General features: G+C 43.8%; 2 long non-coding RNA genes across 3 annotated transcripts; both read right to left on the minus strand.

Moving 5' to 3' along the window:
• Positions 1-7,575: 7,575 nt before the first annotated feature.
• LOC136466827 (uncharacterized) lies at positions 7,576-12,450 on the minus strand. 2 transcript variants are annotated; one of them, XR_010761466.1, is made up of 5 exons: positions 9,986-12,450; positions 9,848-9,899; positions 9,675-9,769; positions 9,409-9,578; positions 7,576-7,997 (listed from the first exon to the last, which is right to left on the minus strand). It is a non-coding gene; the product is annotated as an uncharacterized lncRNA (long non-coding RNA). The 2 variants fall into 2 exon arrangements; XR_010761467.1 differs by lacking the exon at positions 7,576-7,997 and adding an exon at positions 9,016-9,104.
• Positions 12,451-12,478: 28 nt separating this feature from the next.
• On the minus strand, positions 12,479-15,614 carry LOC136466825 (uncharacterized). The gene is made up of 2 exons (XR_010761464.1): positions 15,478-15,614; positions 12,479-12,867 (listed from the first exon to the last, which is right to left on the minus strand). It is a non-coding gene; the product is annotated as an uncharacterized lncRNA (long non-coding RNA).
• Between the last annotated feature and the right edge of the window lie 1,630 nt (positions 15,615-17,244).

Consider the following 17,244-nt stretch of genomic DNA (forward strand, 5'->3'; position numbering starts at 1 on the left):
GGCCGCGCCTGCACCGCTCATGGGCCGCCCGTGCCTACGCACGCTCGCCGCCGGGCTGCCTCGCCGCTGGGCTGGCCTGGTACTACCGATCTCCACTGGGCCGTTTTGGGCTGCTGGTTTCTTCAGTTTTCTAAAACGATTAGCTAATTTAGTTTCAAGAATGGACTTGTGAAATCAATATAAAATTATGTAGTTGTCCCAAAATGGTAAAACCAGTTTTATTGGTCTCCTAAAATTATGATTTACCTGTTAGTATAGTTTGTCCATATAGTGTGATAATATTCTTGGAAGTTATATAATTAATTTAAGGTACTTAATTTTGTAAAGATATAAACTTGTAGGAATCGTTGTGATAAATGAGTAAATATTGTTGAATCTAAAATTTGTACAGTAGGCTCTTAGCAATATTAACTACTCACTATAATTTTTGTAGCTCTAGAATAATCAGTTTGCTAGGTAGCTAATGATGCTCTATTTCGAATAAGGATTAAATCGATAGAATGCAATAAAGGAACATATTGGGTTTATATAACTAAAATTATTGTTGGGAAATAACACCTTATCCGACAATGTGTATATGTAGCCTAAGTACGGTCGTCGTTAGAACTAGCCTGTTAACTCGAGAGGCGTACGTCGTATTTTACGAGTCATGATTGCAGCCAATTAATTACATCTTTGCATTGCATCGCATGCATATCATATAGGTACGATGATGGATCAACGGATCGATCGAAGGATGATTGGGAAGCCGAAGATGGTGTAATGGTATTCTCTCTAGGAAATGATGCAATGGGCTTTCTATCCAGTTGATGGTGGATGATCTGAAGATGCAGATACTAACTTTTTAATATATCTTACCCAGGCAAGCCCCGGTGCATAACCCCTACTTTATGCAGTTTAAATTATATTTGTGCATTAAGTTTTAAGGAGTTGAATGAAACCCACTTGCATATATATCTTTATCCTATGAGTCTTATTAGTATAACAGGATCGTGTAGAATGCTATGTTACAGGACTCCGATAGAAGTCGAGTGATTGCCTGTCACTCGCGAGAGATAGGAAATGTATTACTGTATTATTATCACTTGGAAAGATATAAATGGTGGAAAGGAAAATGGTGACCGGGTAGGGATATGGTTTGGGTATTGGTGGGTGTAAGAGGTTGTGTCGCCGTGAATGCGGGTCATAGCTTGGTTACACTGCTTTCCTTGTCTGGTCGGTTAAGGACCGTTTGTTGCATAAGACTCTAGGCAGGTCACAGACTTATTATCACGAGCACATACTTGTGTATGGGCGCTTGAAAGACTTGTTGCTCTCTTATCGCGGATCTGGCTCTTTTCGGACCGACTGTTAGGGTTTTATTTTGGTGGAGGGGGTCCTTGCACCACACTGAGTCCGGGACTCAGGGGCGAGGGCTTGGAGTCCCAGTTTGGGCGGGGACCTGGACACCCAAGATAGGAGAGTGATGGGTTGGTCCTGCTTGTGCCTAGGGTACAAGCGGGGCGTGTGTTTTCGGGGTACCCAGCTGGGGGCATTGATTCGCGAATCGCCAGGCAATCCGATCCAGCTTGTCTACAGTTTAGCATCATAGTAAGAATTGAAAGATAAAAGATGGAAGAGGGAAATCTAATTGCTTACCACCTTCTTAAAAGTAGCACAGGTGCTTACATAGAACGGTTAGTTAATGAACCAATGTGGCTATTAATAAAAATCAAATATAAGGACGCACGCTTAGTAATGCTTCTCGCAAATGCAATAAACCCACAAGCCAGATAGCCTTGCATATCCTTGGAGTCTTGTCTTTTCTCCTGACAGGTAAGTCTTGCTGAGTACAATTGAGTACTCAAGGTTTTATTCCCCCTATTGCAGGTAATAGGTGGATGCTAGAGCTAACCTTTGTGTGTGGATACCTCCTGGTGGGCTCAGCGAGGATTCCTTTACACTGCGATCGTAGTTGTTATTTATAACTCTCACCAAATGTTTTTATAAATGAAAGTTCATAACCTGTTGTAGTAGTTTATATATCAATACTCCATCATGTCATTAATAGATGTTTATTTCCGTTGTAATTCTGATCACATGTTATATTCCGCTCTACATTAAATTATTCATAACTCTGATAATATGATTACATTCTGCTGTTATAATAATAAATGTTATACTCTGGTGTACATGTAAAGTGATGTAAGAAATGGTTAAGAATGATGTAAGCTTTATTCTCTCATTTATGATCCTGATGGCAAAAATGTGGATTTTTGGGTTCTCCCTTGGGGTGTGCCCGATGAAGGCGAGTAATTTGGTGTGCTCCCTTGGGTGCTTAGTGTCTAATGGAAGATGAGCACTCCTAGGAGGTATTAGATTAGGCGGTTCTGCCACACATTGGGGCTTAACCAAATCCACCAATGGCGACGAGGTGGCTGCCACCGACAATGGCCGCCGCTAGCGGGCTTCTTCTAGGAGCAAGAGAGATATGTAGAGGGGTGTGGCACACTATCGGCTAGCCAGGGGAGGAACAGAGGGGGCGTAGGTGAAGGAGACAATGGGGGAGAGAGGCCGGCCAGTGGTGGGGAAGGGGCCGTCGCGCTGACGATGGGCATGGCTCCCTAGAGCGGTGGGGAGACACTGAGACAGAGAGAGAGGGAGGGAATGGGGGGAGAGGGAGGCGCGGGGAAATGCCATAGAGATGAAGAGCCCATGGCCATCAGAAATGCCATAGAGATGAAGAGGACAGTGAGAAAGTGAAGGGTTCCTGACATAATGCTCATGGTTTGAATTGTATTTCTGCTTAAGAGGCAACCTTCATTCAGTGCTGAACTGGTACTAGCCTAATTTATAGATGTTTTTTCCTTCTTCAGATTCAGATAAATGTTGATATAGGTTGTTGAACGTATAACTTGACAAGGCAGCTAAACTTGATGGTGATACTAGCGAAGTGAGCACCTTCGCTCGTGAGCCACCACCTCATGGGATTTCTTGTACCTCGCCTTATCAACTTCCTCTATGCGGGCGTCATCCTGAGCCCTCACCAGCCAAGACGTGCCTAGTACTACGTTGATTAGGGACAGATCCAACAGTGGGGGGAGCTCATGCCCCCATAAGGTCGTTGGACCCATGGAGTCCCTAAAAGTGCAATCAAGCCCTAATTGTGGTTTTGGTGATAATGACCATGCAATTAGAGAGCTAATGAGATTTATCGAGATGGCAAGTAGGGAATTTATATTCGAGGATGCTACATGAAACGGAGGAGCCCCCAATTACAAATGTAGATGGCTTCAAACTCAAAGGAGGTTTAAATTCTTTTATATTTTGAATTTGAGTATAGGAAAAGCCGTACTATAAAGGGAGACACAATGCTTAAGCTAATATGTGCTACCAAGTGCTCAAACAACCACATGCAACCTCAGATTCACAGCTAAGATAGTCTACACTTTACTATTACCCTTGCTGTCTTACGTGGTATGGCACTGCCGCACTTGAGTTGCGGCACAAGGAAGTTAGCGCCCACGTTGACTTCGCCGGATGGCTTGAGATGTTTTAAAAGGTCTCGCCTGACCCCAAGGTCATGGGCTCTATCTCGCTCAACCTCAAGGCCGTGGGCTCCATCTCGCTCGATCTTGAGGTCGCGGACTCCGTCTCGCCCGACCCCAAGGACACAGGTTCCATCTCGCCTAACCCTAAGGACGTAGGTTTCGTCTCACCCAAAGTCGCGGGCTCCATCTCACTCGACCTCAAGGTTGCAGGCTCCATCTCGCCTGACCTCGAGGCCGCGGGCTCTGTCTCGCCTGACCCCTTGGGTGCAGTGACCGTTGGGGGCTGGGGGGTATATATACCTTTCCCCTTTCTCCCCAATGGCTCTCTATCTTTTCTTCCTCACTTCAGCACGCCCAAAACAGAGCAAGAGCTCTCTCTCTCCTTCCATTGTTGACCTCAAGCCCCCAAGCAAATCCATTGATTTTCCCATCAATCCTTGAGGGAAAGGGTCCAAAACTCGATTAGAGAGCAGCTCCATTGATTCTCCAACTCTAAAGAGCATTTGGTTCATGTTTTGGTTGGTGGTTGTGTTTGTTACTCTTGGAGCTTGGCTCCTAGTCGGCTAGAGCGTCGCTCGTGGAGCTTGCTAACTTGTGTGGTAGCCCTGGACATTTGTAACCATCTCTTGAAGTTAGTATACTCACCCCTCATCTCAAGAGTTAAGTCTCTTGATTTGAGAATGAGAAAGGGTTGGAAAGCCCTAAGCCTTAGTGGCTAACCTCAATAACATGGAGGTAGGCAAGCTTTGGTGGTGAGCCAAACCATAGGATAAATCATTGTGTCACTTGTGCTTGATTTACATTACTTGCATGGCATATTGTGGTTGAGGTGATTTTAAGGGTTTCTAGTCGATCTACTTGTGTGTGGTGTTCCTACCACCTCTAGCTCTTGATCTATGATTGTCATACCTACAGTAAGCTAGGAAATTTCTCTGATCTAAGTTTTCATTCATGGATTTTGAACTATGATTCGAAGTTGTCTGCAAGTGCGGCAGTGCCGCTGTTCTGACCCGGTAGTGCCACAGTCCGGCAGTGTCGCCCTCCAGAGTGGTAGTGCCGAATGGTGAATTTGATAAAAGTTTGTGTGTTTGTTTTGACAAGCCTATTCACCCCCCTCTAGGCCAACCATAGATCCTACAGTCCCCCCTAGAATTTTTTGCCATGGATGCACCTTGAGGAGAGGCTGAAGCTGATTGGAGGTTGAGAAAGCCCACCGAGCATCCAGGTGCCAGCTAGGCTCAAGCCGAGTACGCCAGCTACCATCCTAACAACATAGTTTCCCATGGTAGTGCGAGTGCTCTTTTTTGTGAGATGAGAGGGTTGGGTTGAAGGGGAAAGCTCCTACTCATGAGGTGCATGTTGATATCATCTCGCCATTGCTATTCTAGGGAAGAAGCTTTAGGTGGCGGCCTTTTCCATTGTCTGGCCCTGATCAGTGTAAGGTCGAGAGCTTCATTGGAAAGATAAATACTATGGAGCAAAGTAATAAAGGGATAAAGAGAAAGGATCCAGAGTGGTGGAGACAAAGGATGGAGGAGGCAGCCCGTTGGCGGTATGGGGGCCGCCCAAACCATCCATAATCACATCACATTCACAGCTAAGTAACAACCAGTAGCGAAGCAAGAGCAAATTAGAGAGAGGTGCATTTGCCTTATGGGTGCATAGACGTGTCTCATAAGAGGTGTGTATATGGTGGAATTCTAACCAAACTCACTATTTTTGTAATTTTTTGGGGTGCATGTGCACCCCGTGTATAAAGGCAGCTTCGCCTCTAGTAACAACAAGAATCCAATGGATCCAAAGTGGTGAAGAGCATGGGGACAAGGTGGAGGACCCGGCCCCCGGCGACCATGTGGTCCCCATCTTCAGCGGGGAGTGTAGAGCATGCGCCTACTGCAAGTCCCACAAGACGGTTTGGATACATCATGAACTATGAAAGCTGACATTTAAAAGGTAGATTGCTACAAGGTGGATTATAATAAAAGTGGAATTGGTATGTTGTTTGGATCCATAGCTTGTAAAATCTGAGATAAGCTACTTTATAGAGCAAAATTACCATAATGCCCTTGGTCCTTGTTTTCTAACATAATGGAGAGAGAAATAGTGAGGGGTAGAATTGTCTTTTGATGTCTAGAAGTTGAAAAAAGCTAGGTTTGCTCAGCTTCCTAGATTATGGAATCAAGGGTGCTCTAGATTATAAAAGATGGATAAAAGCTATGGCTGTTTAGAACTCTTTGTAGATTCTAGAAGCTAGCTCCTATAATCCACCAGAATCCAAACATGCCCTAACCTGTGCGGGACTTACAGCATCAGCCCATTGAAGAGCAGTAGAGCACCAAGGGTCCATGGCCTTTGACGGCGGCACCAGGTTCTCCATAGTGGACCGGCGGTTAGGCGTGCGGCAGCCAGTGAATTGCAATACAGATACAACTAAAAAATTTGGAGGGACTTGCAACCTATACGTACGTAGGAGTACGTACTCATGATTGAAGGGCAACCCTGTCCCGGACCTAGCATGCAACAGCAGGGCCTGATAGCTAGCCATCCAGGCCGGTGATCGAGCCTGCATGACTCCATGCCAACATTGAAGGTGTTGATCCGTCCTATATATTCTAGTAAATCATCATACAGGGAAACACCATTCTGCGGGGGGGGGGGGGGGGGGGGGGGGTGCAAAAAATCGTTCAGGTTGGCTTTGACTCAATTACACTCTTTTTTTTGAGGAATTGACTCAATTACTCAAATAGCTGACTGACTTGTCTCCGATAAAGGCCCCAGAGTGTGACAAAGGCCCACGTTCGTGCAAGCCTAGCCCAAATCGAACCCAACACCTAGCGCTTGAACCAGAACTGCATACCCTGCCAAACATCGCCAGCGAGCTCCATGCACAAATCGCCTTCTTTTCAACCCATTTCACTCGTTCCAAGCATGAGAAGCATCTGTAGTTTTGGACAAAGAGTCCCCGGAGTTTTGGACAAAGAGTCCCCCCCCATCACCCCCCTCCCTCGGCAGTCACTATACTTCGGTTATTACTATAAATTTGTTATGGTTATTATGTTATGAACTTATGATTCAATACAATACATATTTATATTAAAAAGATTTTGTACGTGGAATATCTTCCTCCAAAATTCTGGCTCCGTCATGGGAGCCAAGGCAGGGTGCGTGTTGTCGCCGGATATGGATGGGGTGTGAACACTGTGGAGGGAGGACGACAGATGGCGTGAACGAGGTGACTAGACACCGGAGGCCGGGAGCAGTAAATTTGGATTAGACGCACGAGAAATTTGGGAACCAGCGTGTGTTGGAGCGTGAGTTTTCTTATTCATCTCCAAAATGAGGTTTTCGGAACTTGTTTTGGATATTGTGTTGAAGATGTTTTATATGATAGTCAAAATGCAAAAAAGAAAAGATCTTTGGCGCTCAACAATAGTATGGGCGACAGAATAGTTTTAGAACATAACTTCGATACTACTATAACTAGTCGTGTGTTGGTGTGATAGGGAATAATCCATGGATCAGAAATGACATATATTCGGAGTCCTTCTGTTGAAGATAGTCAACTTGTTTTTCTGGCCTTTGTAATTCTATACTCTCTAATTTCAAGAAACGTGACAACAATATAAGAAAACAAAAATATATAGGTAGACTAGGTAGCGTGCCCGTTCGTTGCTACGGGACAGATAAAGATCGCACGATAAGATAACAATATTGTGAAAATAAATACCAACGTTAAAGTGACATTTAATCCAAAAAACAAAGTTTATGATATTAACAATCACGGAGAGCGCGGCGTCACAGGCTTATAAACTCTACTGTATCGACATTTCCGTAATGCGGCTAAGATAATTTTTTATATCAGCAATATTTAGGATGTAATTTAAAAGCACCAAAAGATATCACAAACTGGTACTGTCTAATTACATTGTAAGTCCACTAATTATCATACAACCACATATATATTTGAAAATATATATACTAACCTCTAAAATTATTTTTGACTAAATTGATCTGTAGTTTCTTGAAAGACTAAAATAATGGCAACCACCATATACCCCTCCAGCCATCATCACGTCATGGAGCCTACATTTTGCATGTCCTGAGGTGAACGGCAACGTGCAATCGGTTCCACCTCGACCACTCAGGGTCAATGCTCATTTGAATCCGGCTAGACCATACTTACAATTTCCTCTCAACCTGATCAACATTTGTACTTGTACAATGTTTTACACAAAATACTCACAACCAAGCTAGATCACTTAAGTACACAACTAAGATGTTTGTCATGTACAAGTACAACACATAACTCATTTCTTGCTTGCGCAAAGATAAATTTCTTTTGAATAATGTTTTACATCAAGGAAGACATGGAACAAAACAACCACCACGAGCACTTTGATCTTCTTGTTGCAGTTTGATCTTTGGTATTCCTTTTCCTCTCATCTAGTAAATTCCGTGTTTGTTGGACTGAAAAGACATAGAAATTAAAGCTACATACATTAGTGCAGACCCTAGAAAATGGAAAAATAGTCCAGCCATACGCAAGCACAGTTAAAAAGAAATCACTCCATAATTTAGGATAAAAAACACATCAATCCATGATGGCAACAAATGATATGGATGGCAACATGTCAGTTAGAAAGAGAGATATGGCTCGTTCAAAGCTACCGTGCTCCACCTACAATTTCAAGCCATGATGGCAACACATGATGCAATATATCTCTTTCCTCTAGGCTATTCTTGCCCATGCTCTTGTTATATATCCAACTTTTCCATTTTTATTGCTCTATTATCTTTTTTTTCTCCAAGCAAATTGACCAGGCGTGGCGGGGGTCCGAGGATCCCACCGCCAAGCACCCGGTGATCTTGAGGCTGGTGGTGCCCGCTGGGCAGATTGTCGTCCACCGCGGACAGGCGCGCTGACGGGTGGGGCGCCGAGTTCAAGTCGAACCCCGTCGGATGAGGTGCGTGCGGGTGCGGTAGCGGTAGCAGAGGGGGGCGACAGATGCTGCTCCAATCGCATGATTCGTGTCGTCGCAGAATCGATCCGCTCCATCACGCTCGTCGTCTTCTCGAGCAAAACTCCAAATGACTCATCCGCAGTAAATCTCCAGGCCTCCATCCCGCTCCACATGTCGAGGGATTCCAGCATCATCTCCTGGAATCCTTCGAATTGAGTGGATAACTTGTGAAACTTCGTGGTGAGTTCTTCAAGGGATTGTGCCATCTCTTGCTGTATCTTCGAAGGCTGCCGCTTCGACGCCAGGACGACTCGACGACAGCAAAAGGATCAAGATCCCGGCGTGAACTGGAACTGGATAGGATTCAGGATAAGGAGCAAGAACAGGGGGGGTTTAGGCAGGAACAGAGTATTCTGGAAGAACAAGATATTTTAGAGTTCAGGATTCATTCATTCGATGGTTCATTCAGTTACAGGCAACGACCTTTTATACACTACTGGCCCATCAGGCCCACATGACAGCTCACGCTTACAACTAATCAACCGACAATAGCTTGACCGCTACAGCAACAACCCAGCCTCGCCTACTCACCCCCACCTTGCGGGTCTTCCTTCTGTACGTGATAATAAGGCACATAAGTTGCTTGCTAATGATAGAATCTAGCCAGTCACAAAAACTCAGAGAAGCAATATCAATACAAGATTTGGGAGAAATCTGTTCACTGAAAATAGTAGCAGTTAACATATAACAAGGTTGCACAAAAATGATCCAGATGCATTGACATCTACATCTCCACCTCTAACTCATGCGCACAAACAAGCAGAGTTGTAGCAAGAGCAAGCTGATGTTTGGGAGCCTATTAATTTCAGCAAAGCTCAAGTAACCAGGCTCCCGAAGAAATAGCACTTTGCATTTACCTTTTTCATGTACAGCTCAATGACATTGCACAAGTCTGTGTGTGGTTTGTAGTTGTCGAAGAAGGTTCCCTTCAGGGCCCTCTCGTTCAGCAAGTTCATTGGGTGAGTCTTGAATTCAGCATCCTTGTGTGGCACACCCACCAGGCCACCAGCACAGCAACACCTCAGCCCTGGATTTAGATCGAGTAGAGATATTGAATAAAATTTAATCTAAATAGAACAGACTGCAAATAATAGCAACAATGATGTGTTTATTCAGGCCTTACATCATGAAATATTCAAATTCCTGGATCATGGCGTTGATGGTACCAATGCACTCCACACTACGGTCAACCCCTCCATTTGTAATCTCAACAAGTACCTAAAGCGTCAGGAAATTGGATACTATGGTCAAGTTTTGCATAAACTGTCACAGGTTAGCTCAGGTAAAGAAACAGACATGCACTTGTGGTCTTTTGGGTTCACATATTCGGTGCAACCAAACTTCTTAGCTGAAAATAGATAAATAGATGAGGTTACTGAATTATCAAAACAACATGACAAAATGAGGATTCAGTCATTTGATTCAAAGGGACACCTTCTTCGAGTCTGTTGGGGTTCAGGTCAACACCAATTATCCTTGACGCTCCAGCAATCGTTGCACTTTCTGTAGCCTACTCATGCAAATATGCAGGGCAATCAGATGCAAATCCACAGAAAAAAATAACGATTGCTGAAAGCAAGGCCAACATGCAACAGCTCCTTGGACCAAAAAATAACGATTGCTGAACCAAGACCTTCAGAAAGAAATTGGTACGCCAACATCACCAGATATATATCCTCAAACATGCATACCCAAATTGGAGTCATGACCACAACTATTACTGCAACTCTTATAAGAAACCACTACAAACCCACTCATTGCATATATATATATATATATACGTACCAATAATCAAACTGCAAGAAATAGAAAAAAGCCACACATCACAAATATGGGAAATCCAGTAATACTATACAACCAATGTGGCATAGATCAAGGCATACCATTTGTCTGATATCAGGATTAGTTGAAGCACGCGATCAAAAAAAAGGATTAGTTGAAGCACGACTCAATTTGACCATACAATCTCTAGGATCATCGCTCCATCTGCTGCTTTTGGACAATAATAGTGTATATAATATTGAAACAAATTTATAATGAAAAATCATATCATGGAACCCAACTTCATGTAAACTTATTTAATGCAAATTTGTATGTCTCAGTTAAGTACACCACTCTAATCCACAACACTGGATGGTCCATCTGGGCATTGAGCACGTACTTGAGCAGGGACTCTTTGGTCGACGTCGTCGTGCTTTCTATGACCGGGATCGCATGAGGAAGGGAACGTGGTGCGCGATCAACGTGATCGCAGGGAGGGAGGCCCACTTGGTGTCGCGGTATCACAGGTGCTCATGGCGCGCGGGAAGGGAGGCCCACCTGTCGGCGATGAAACAATCGGCATCGCGGAGTCGCGGGATCGCACGACAAAGGCAGAGCGGCAACGTGAATTTTTTTCGCACGGGCGGCAGGAAGGTGAGGCGAAGTTTTTGTCGCACCAAAACGTCTTTAGTCTTTTTAGTTGTGGGAGATATGGTACGCTGGTGCTGACTATTTAGCACTCGCCAGATCGGTGGTCAAGCTTGTGGACTGGTTCTATGCGAGAATTCAGAGAGAGACCTGGTCTTTGTAGAACCTATGCATGCCCTATGCATGCACATTTTAGCCATACTTTCTATTGATCTTTGTAGAACTAGGTGCAACTGTGTGATCTGGTCTGAATTTTGATAATAATACCATGATGTGCATGTAAATTTAAGCCTCATTTTCTACTTCATCTAAAAGGTAATGTTTACGCATAAAAAATCGATCAAATCTCACTCTCCTCATCTCTTAGGAAATTTAGAAGAAAAGAAATGCCAGTCTTTAGGCATTGAGAAGCCTCAACAATATCCCTTAGGGTTTGTTTGGATGTAGATATTGGATGGCTGGCATTGAATCGGGTACCAATGCCAAATCAAACGAGTATAGGAAATGGGATATAATACCAAATCAGATGTTTGGATGCAGAAGAATTGCTATTTGGAATCTAGGGACATGGCAAATACAAAATAAATGTTTGGATGTAGATCTCGACAAATTGAATTGACTCGTCTTCTTCCCCCACCCTGACGACATGACGGTGGTGAGCTGGCGACTTCTTGTCTAGGAGCGACGTTGACGAGGTCACCGGAGTTGAGGAAGGAGACGAGGATGTGGCTGGACTTGAGGAAGAAGAGGATTCCCTAGTACGAGAGGGCTGGGAAGGACGCTCCTCTGGTGTACCAGTTATCGTGCCTACGGTAAACGCTGGGTAGCCAAGTATGGAGAGGATAACTGCTGAAAGCATATAAGTAGTAAGCCCACTCCAAGATGAGTGCTCTCTCCTCCGACTTCCCTAGAGCCTCCGGTAGCACAGCCGAGACAGCAACGGGTTCTCCACCCGTACGGGGATGGAGCGACAGAAGTATGGAAATAGGATAAGGTAGCGGCGAGACAAACCATTTAAATAGGTGTCAAGTGGAAGTGTAGTGATGTATGTAGCTGAGGCATGCAGACCGCCGCCGGTGGGGATCCCGGAACCTCGGCGTACCTCTGCCGTGAGTGCGGTTTCCTCGACGCGGAGTTGGGACCCTCACTACTGCCTCGGGAGGCAAGGTGCAGGCGAACAGCTACGCCGTCGATCTGCAGTTCCCTTGGGGCAGCCATGGCGGGGAGGAGCCCTACGGCTGCCATGGAGGTGCGGATCTGGTCCCCTTGGTGGTGTCCATGGCAGGGAAGAGCTGGGCCCCACAATGGCAACCATGGCAGGTTGTAGCTGGGCACAGCTCAAGCAAAGAGGGAGGAGGAGCCATGGAGGGTCAGAGTTGGGCGCAGCTCGAGCAAAGAGGGAGGAGGAGCCATGGCGGGTTGGAGCTCAAGCAGAGAGGGAGGAGGAGCTTGGTTCGCTGGAGGGCGAATTCTAAACCATCCAAAATATCTTCTCTCAGCTTCCTTCCCTTTAAGGGGTGTGTAAACTCTCTTCTATTTTTTTCTTTTTGTGGAAAAAAATTAACACTTAAGTAGCATACTTACAAGAGAGTGACTTAACCCACTCTGGAAAGCAAGCAAAAAAAAAGGACTGACACTTCCTAAACCTAATGGCAAACTGCACCAGCTCATGCGCCAGTTTATTTTGATCTCTACTTATCTTGACCATGTCCATCCTTCTCAACTGTCCACCGACATCACGCGCCTCCTCTACGACTTACCACAACACAGAGCAATCATGGATTTTGGCTTGGAGCTGGGTTACCACCGATTGACAATCAGACTCAAGGATCATCGGGATATCAGGCCATCTATTTGCCAAATGGACTCCCTCCAAGCACGCTCTAGCTTTTGCTTCTTCTGCATCCCTACAGTGGAACATTATACGCCAAGCAGTTTTAAAAAAAGGTAACGTTTACGTTAATAGAATACTCAGAAAGTTCTCGCACAATGCAAGATTAATTCACTAATTTCGTTGCCCAATTCAGTAATAGCTTGACGGAATTTTTAAGCTAAAAAAAGTCCAGTCCCACAAACATTTGTTACAGCATTCTATATATGCATTTATCTACAGCAGGTTTATAAAGGCTCATAATTTACACCACCTATAAGGCTATAACATGATTTGCATTGGCAAGTCTTGAACGTCAAGGGTGTTTGATAATTTATTCCAGAATCTATCCATGTTTAGGAGCTCAAATTTACAATACCTCCTTGCTGCTCCCCTTCTCCCTGAGCTTGAGAGAGAGAACAATGATCCACTTCAGACTATAGAGAAATAAGCAGTGAGGTATATAAATGATTTAGATATCTTGTTCAGAACATGTATTTTTTTGCCCATGAGGTTATAAATAGAATAGCCTTGTCCGCTCTTACAATCTAAATTCTATTTGGTCACAGAGAAAATCATTGCAGCCGCTGAGAACAGGGCATGGTGCTACCTGACTTGCGGGATCTGCAAAATGTTATTAACATCAAAGTCCAACAGTACAACTTACGCAAGACAAGGATGTACATGTCCCCATTATTGCAATACATTTTCTTTATTTATAGACCATTATGTTATGTATACCACAAAAGATTGATATTAACTTAATCTGCAATTCACGCTATTGGACGGAAACAACTGTCTACACGAACTAACTTCTGCTATATATATTGGTCATACATACTAATATGCAGGTTGGTTGATCAGCAGCTCTACAGTAAACTAAAACTGAGAGCTCCTGCACAATCAACAGACCAAGATATTATCCCATGAATTATCTTTTTTCCTTAGTGTTCTATGGAATAAACATCCCCAGAGTCTGAGGGGTTTAAAGCAGTTTACAGTTCAGCATTATAGTCACTACATGTTCTTCACCCAACAAAAGTTCATATTTATCTCTCCCAGAAAGCAAATAAAGGATCATAGCTCCTCAGATGAGCACTACAACTGACTCTAGCCACGGCAATGCAGTAGACACAGTTCAACCCATCACCAGCAGCTTGGAGCTACCAGTGCTCTTCTTTATATAGCTTAATAGCTAAAGATGCATCTCTACCATTCCTTCAGCCAATCTTCAGTGGGTGGTCCTATGAGATGATTTACTTCTGCTGAGATGATCTGCGCTCACATGCATATGTACATATAGTCGTCCATAAACAGGCTACATACTAGGGCATCAGTATATATCTCGAGTCTAGGGGACTGCACAACACCAATGGGAAAGGATGTCAGCCTCCTGCACACCCATGACTAGATAGCTCCCTACCCATATACCATTCCGACATGATATGCCGGTGTGTCTGTGTTTCTAGTATTGTTGGAAAGGCATATCTGCAATAGTCATCTTTAATAAAACATAAAAGTCCCTTGCAGCACATACCGCATGCAAATTAGTTAGTAAAACACAATAATACTCAAACTAATTCAAATGTTGTGGTAAACTGATTGTTCCATAATCTATCTCATATTCTCATCAAAAAGATGGATCTGGACATGAAAGTATGATTCATACGAGGTAAATAAAGTGAAAGATAGATGTTTTTTTTTGTTCTTCCACATTTACCCTTCACTAAAATTCTGTTTTCCCTGGAAGCCACATTACCAGCTCTTCCGGAAAAAAACAGAGAACACAAATGAATCAACGATCTTGTTTTTCCTTAATGAAAAGGGAAGGATAGCGGACAGCTACTATAATATGTCCAGTACTGCAACGACTTTAGTGACTAGTTTGGCAGCCCCTGCACTGCCAAAGCTGGCTGGAACCTTTTGCAGACAAGACAATCAGCAATGCAATGCAATGATATGGGTGCAGCTGACTGAAGTGGTATTTTTCATTGTTATCAACTGTAATTGATTTTGAAAAAGACCTATGAACATACAGAAAGCTAAATGTACAGAACTACAAATCCGTAAGAATAAATTTATTGGGGAACGGGAAACATTATGGCAAAAATTCAGATCATGTGGCAACAACCTTTTATGTGGTCTGTGGGTAATAGAGGCAGTTCTAGGTGCAACTGACTCTTGGATTTTAAATATCATATTGAATTTTGTCTGGCATTAAACACAAAGTACAAAAGCGCGCTTTTTTTATCTATTTTTATTTTTTTTACGGCTGTGCATCTCACTCTCGGAGAAGATCTTTTCACTGCATATTGTTCGTCCGTGCCCAAGCACACACATATTTTCGTTGTGGTGCAAGGGTCAACGGCTGGGCTCGGTGGCCTCTTTTTTTTTTGTGCACTGAGGCATCTTTCGCAGCTGACAGCCGTGTATCTGCCCGTGGAGGCAATGGAGCGGGGCGGATTTCGCTTAATAAACTCATCTATTTCTAATTAATTCGCCCGTATGGTACTAATCAAACGTACCAGGGGCGGAACCACAAATTAAGTTAGGGTTTGGGAGAGTTTCGCGGAAAGGAAGAGAAGGAGTGGGAACACCTTAGGGTTTGGGAGAGTTTCGCGGAAAGGAAGAGAAGGAGTGGGAATACCTGGTGCTCGACGCCGGCAAAGAGACCTACGAAGGACCTCGGCAACTGGCGTAGGGCGGCGGCGGCGGCGGGTGGCGGCGAGAGAGAAGGGAGAGAGCGCGCACGCGTCGTGAAGTGAAAGGATGCGGCGGGCGGCTGTAGCCCAGTTCGGACTTGTTCGGCCCAAGGGAGCGCTCCCGCACGGGCCTTCTGGGCCGTTCGTCGCTCATTTCTGTTACAATTTCCTCTCTTTTTTTCTTATTTCTTACTTTTTTTTCTCTTTCTTTATTATTTATTCTTCTTCTTGATTTTATATTTATCCTCCCCACGGGGAGAGTAGGCTACTGGTGGAACATTATTTTTTTCTGAAGTGAAGGGGCAATTATATTAAAACTTGGCACATTACATCCACATATTACATACGGAAAAATCTGAAATTAAAAGGGTACAATAGGTTCTATCCAGATTCGTCCATAGTCTTCTTCCATAGTTGTTTTTTGATGAGCACAGCCTTGTTGAACACCGAAGCCAGAGTGAAGACGAATCCAATGATCAACCCCAAAACATTGACATGCCACATGATCCAACGTTTTGGGACCAGTTCAAAACGTATCTGAATCGATGAAAGAACATTGGCAGTTGCATTGTTAGGTACAACATAGGATGCAGATTCATTACCTTCAAACTTTGATTTCCTCCCCGCGACCATCGATGATGAGATCAATGGCCCGGAGTAATTGTCAACGTTGAGAGTGCCCAGGAACACCCCTCTCCTTGCTTATAATGGCCACAAATTGGCCGCCTGCTGATGAAATCAACGCCTGCAATGGTAATCTCGTCATGACAACCACCGAAGTCATCGCGATAACAAGATCCCGATCGAAAATCATCTGATTTCGTCGATAAATTAATTTGTACTAAGCCCTAAGCAAACTAGATATGAAAACTACAAAAAAAGAGAGATGGGTCTCCCTCCTTACCACCAGCAAATCACCGGAGCAGAAGAAGGAGAGAAGCCCTAGAGCCTAGGCGGAGGCAAGAGTGGAACAATAGTTTAAAACTAGCAAATATATAACTTGTTGTGTCATTATCTAAAAACTACATATGTACCTTGGATCCAGTTTATAAGACGTAGTTCTCTCAAATTTCACTTTAATTATTTATTCCTGTTGTATTATATTATTTATAATTATCAACTTATAGTTATTGAATAATGAATTTGATTATAAATCTAAAAAATATCAAATTTGTATTATAATAGTTAAAAATGTTATCCTAATTATTGGTCAAAGATCGTAAAGCTTGAATCATGATATGCATACGCACCTTATAAACTAGATCGGAGCGAGTCTAATGAGTGCAAGGTGCTAATAAGGATTAATCGTGTATGAACAATTAGCTGGACAATAGCTCACCTTAAATATGTAACTGTTATGTGCATATGTTATAAGGTTAAAAAAAGGTGAAAGACGAGCCATATGTTGTGACGCACACGGACTCGGACAATCAGGCCATGGCACGAGTAGGCCAACCACAAGGTCCTAGGGGCGCCAGCAAATTAACCTAGGGCAGTCAATTGCTATTGCACGTGTAATACCTCGGCACCCCGTGGAGTCAATATTTAGAACCAATATTCTCACCAACAAGGGCGCCAACTTTGAAAGAGGGTGTTAGCCCTAAAGCAAAAGACAATGTAATATCCTGATCCGTTAGTGTTCTGGTTTCAACCCGTCGTGGCCCATGTGTCGTGTTTTTGTAGAATTAACCTCATTTGGGTTGTTTAAATAG

The sequence above is a fragment of the Miscanthus floridulus genome, chromosome 7, assembly GCF_019320115.1.
Source record: "Miscanthus floridulus cultivar M001 chromosome 7, ASM1932011v1, whole genome shotgun sequence".
Taxonomy (NCBI): Eukaryota; Viridiplantae; Streptophyta; class Magnoliopsida; order Poales; family Poaceae; genus Miscanthus; species Miscanthus floridulus.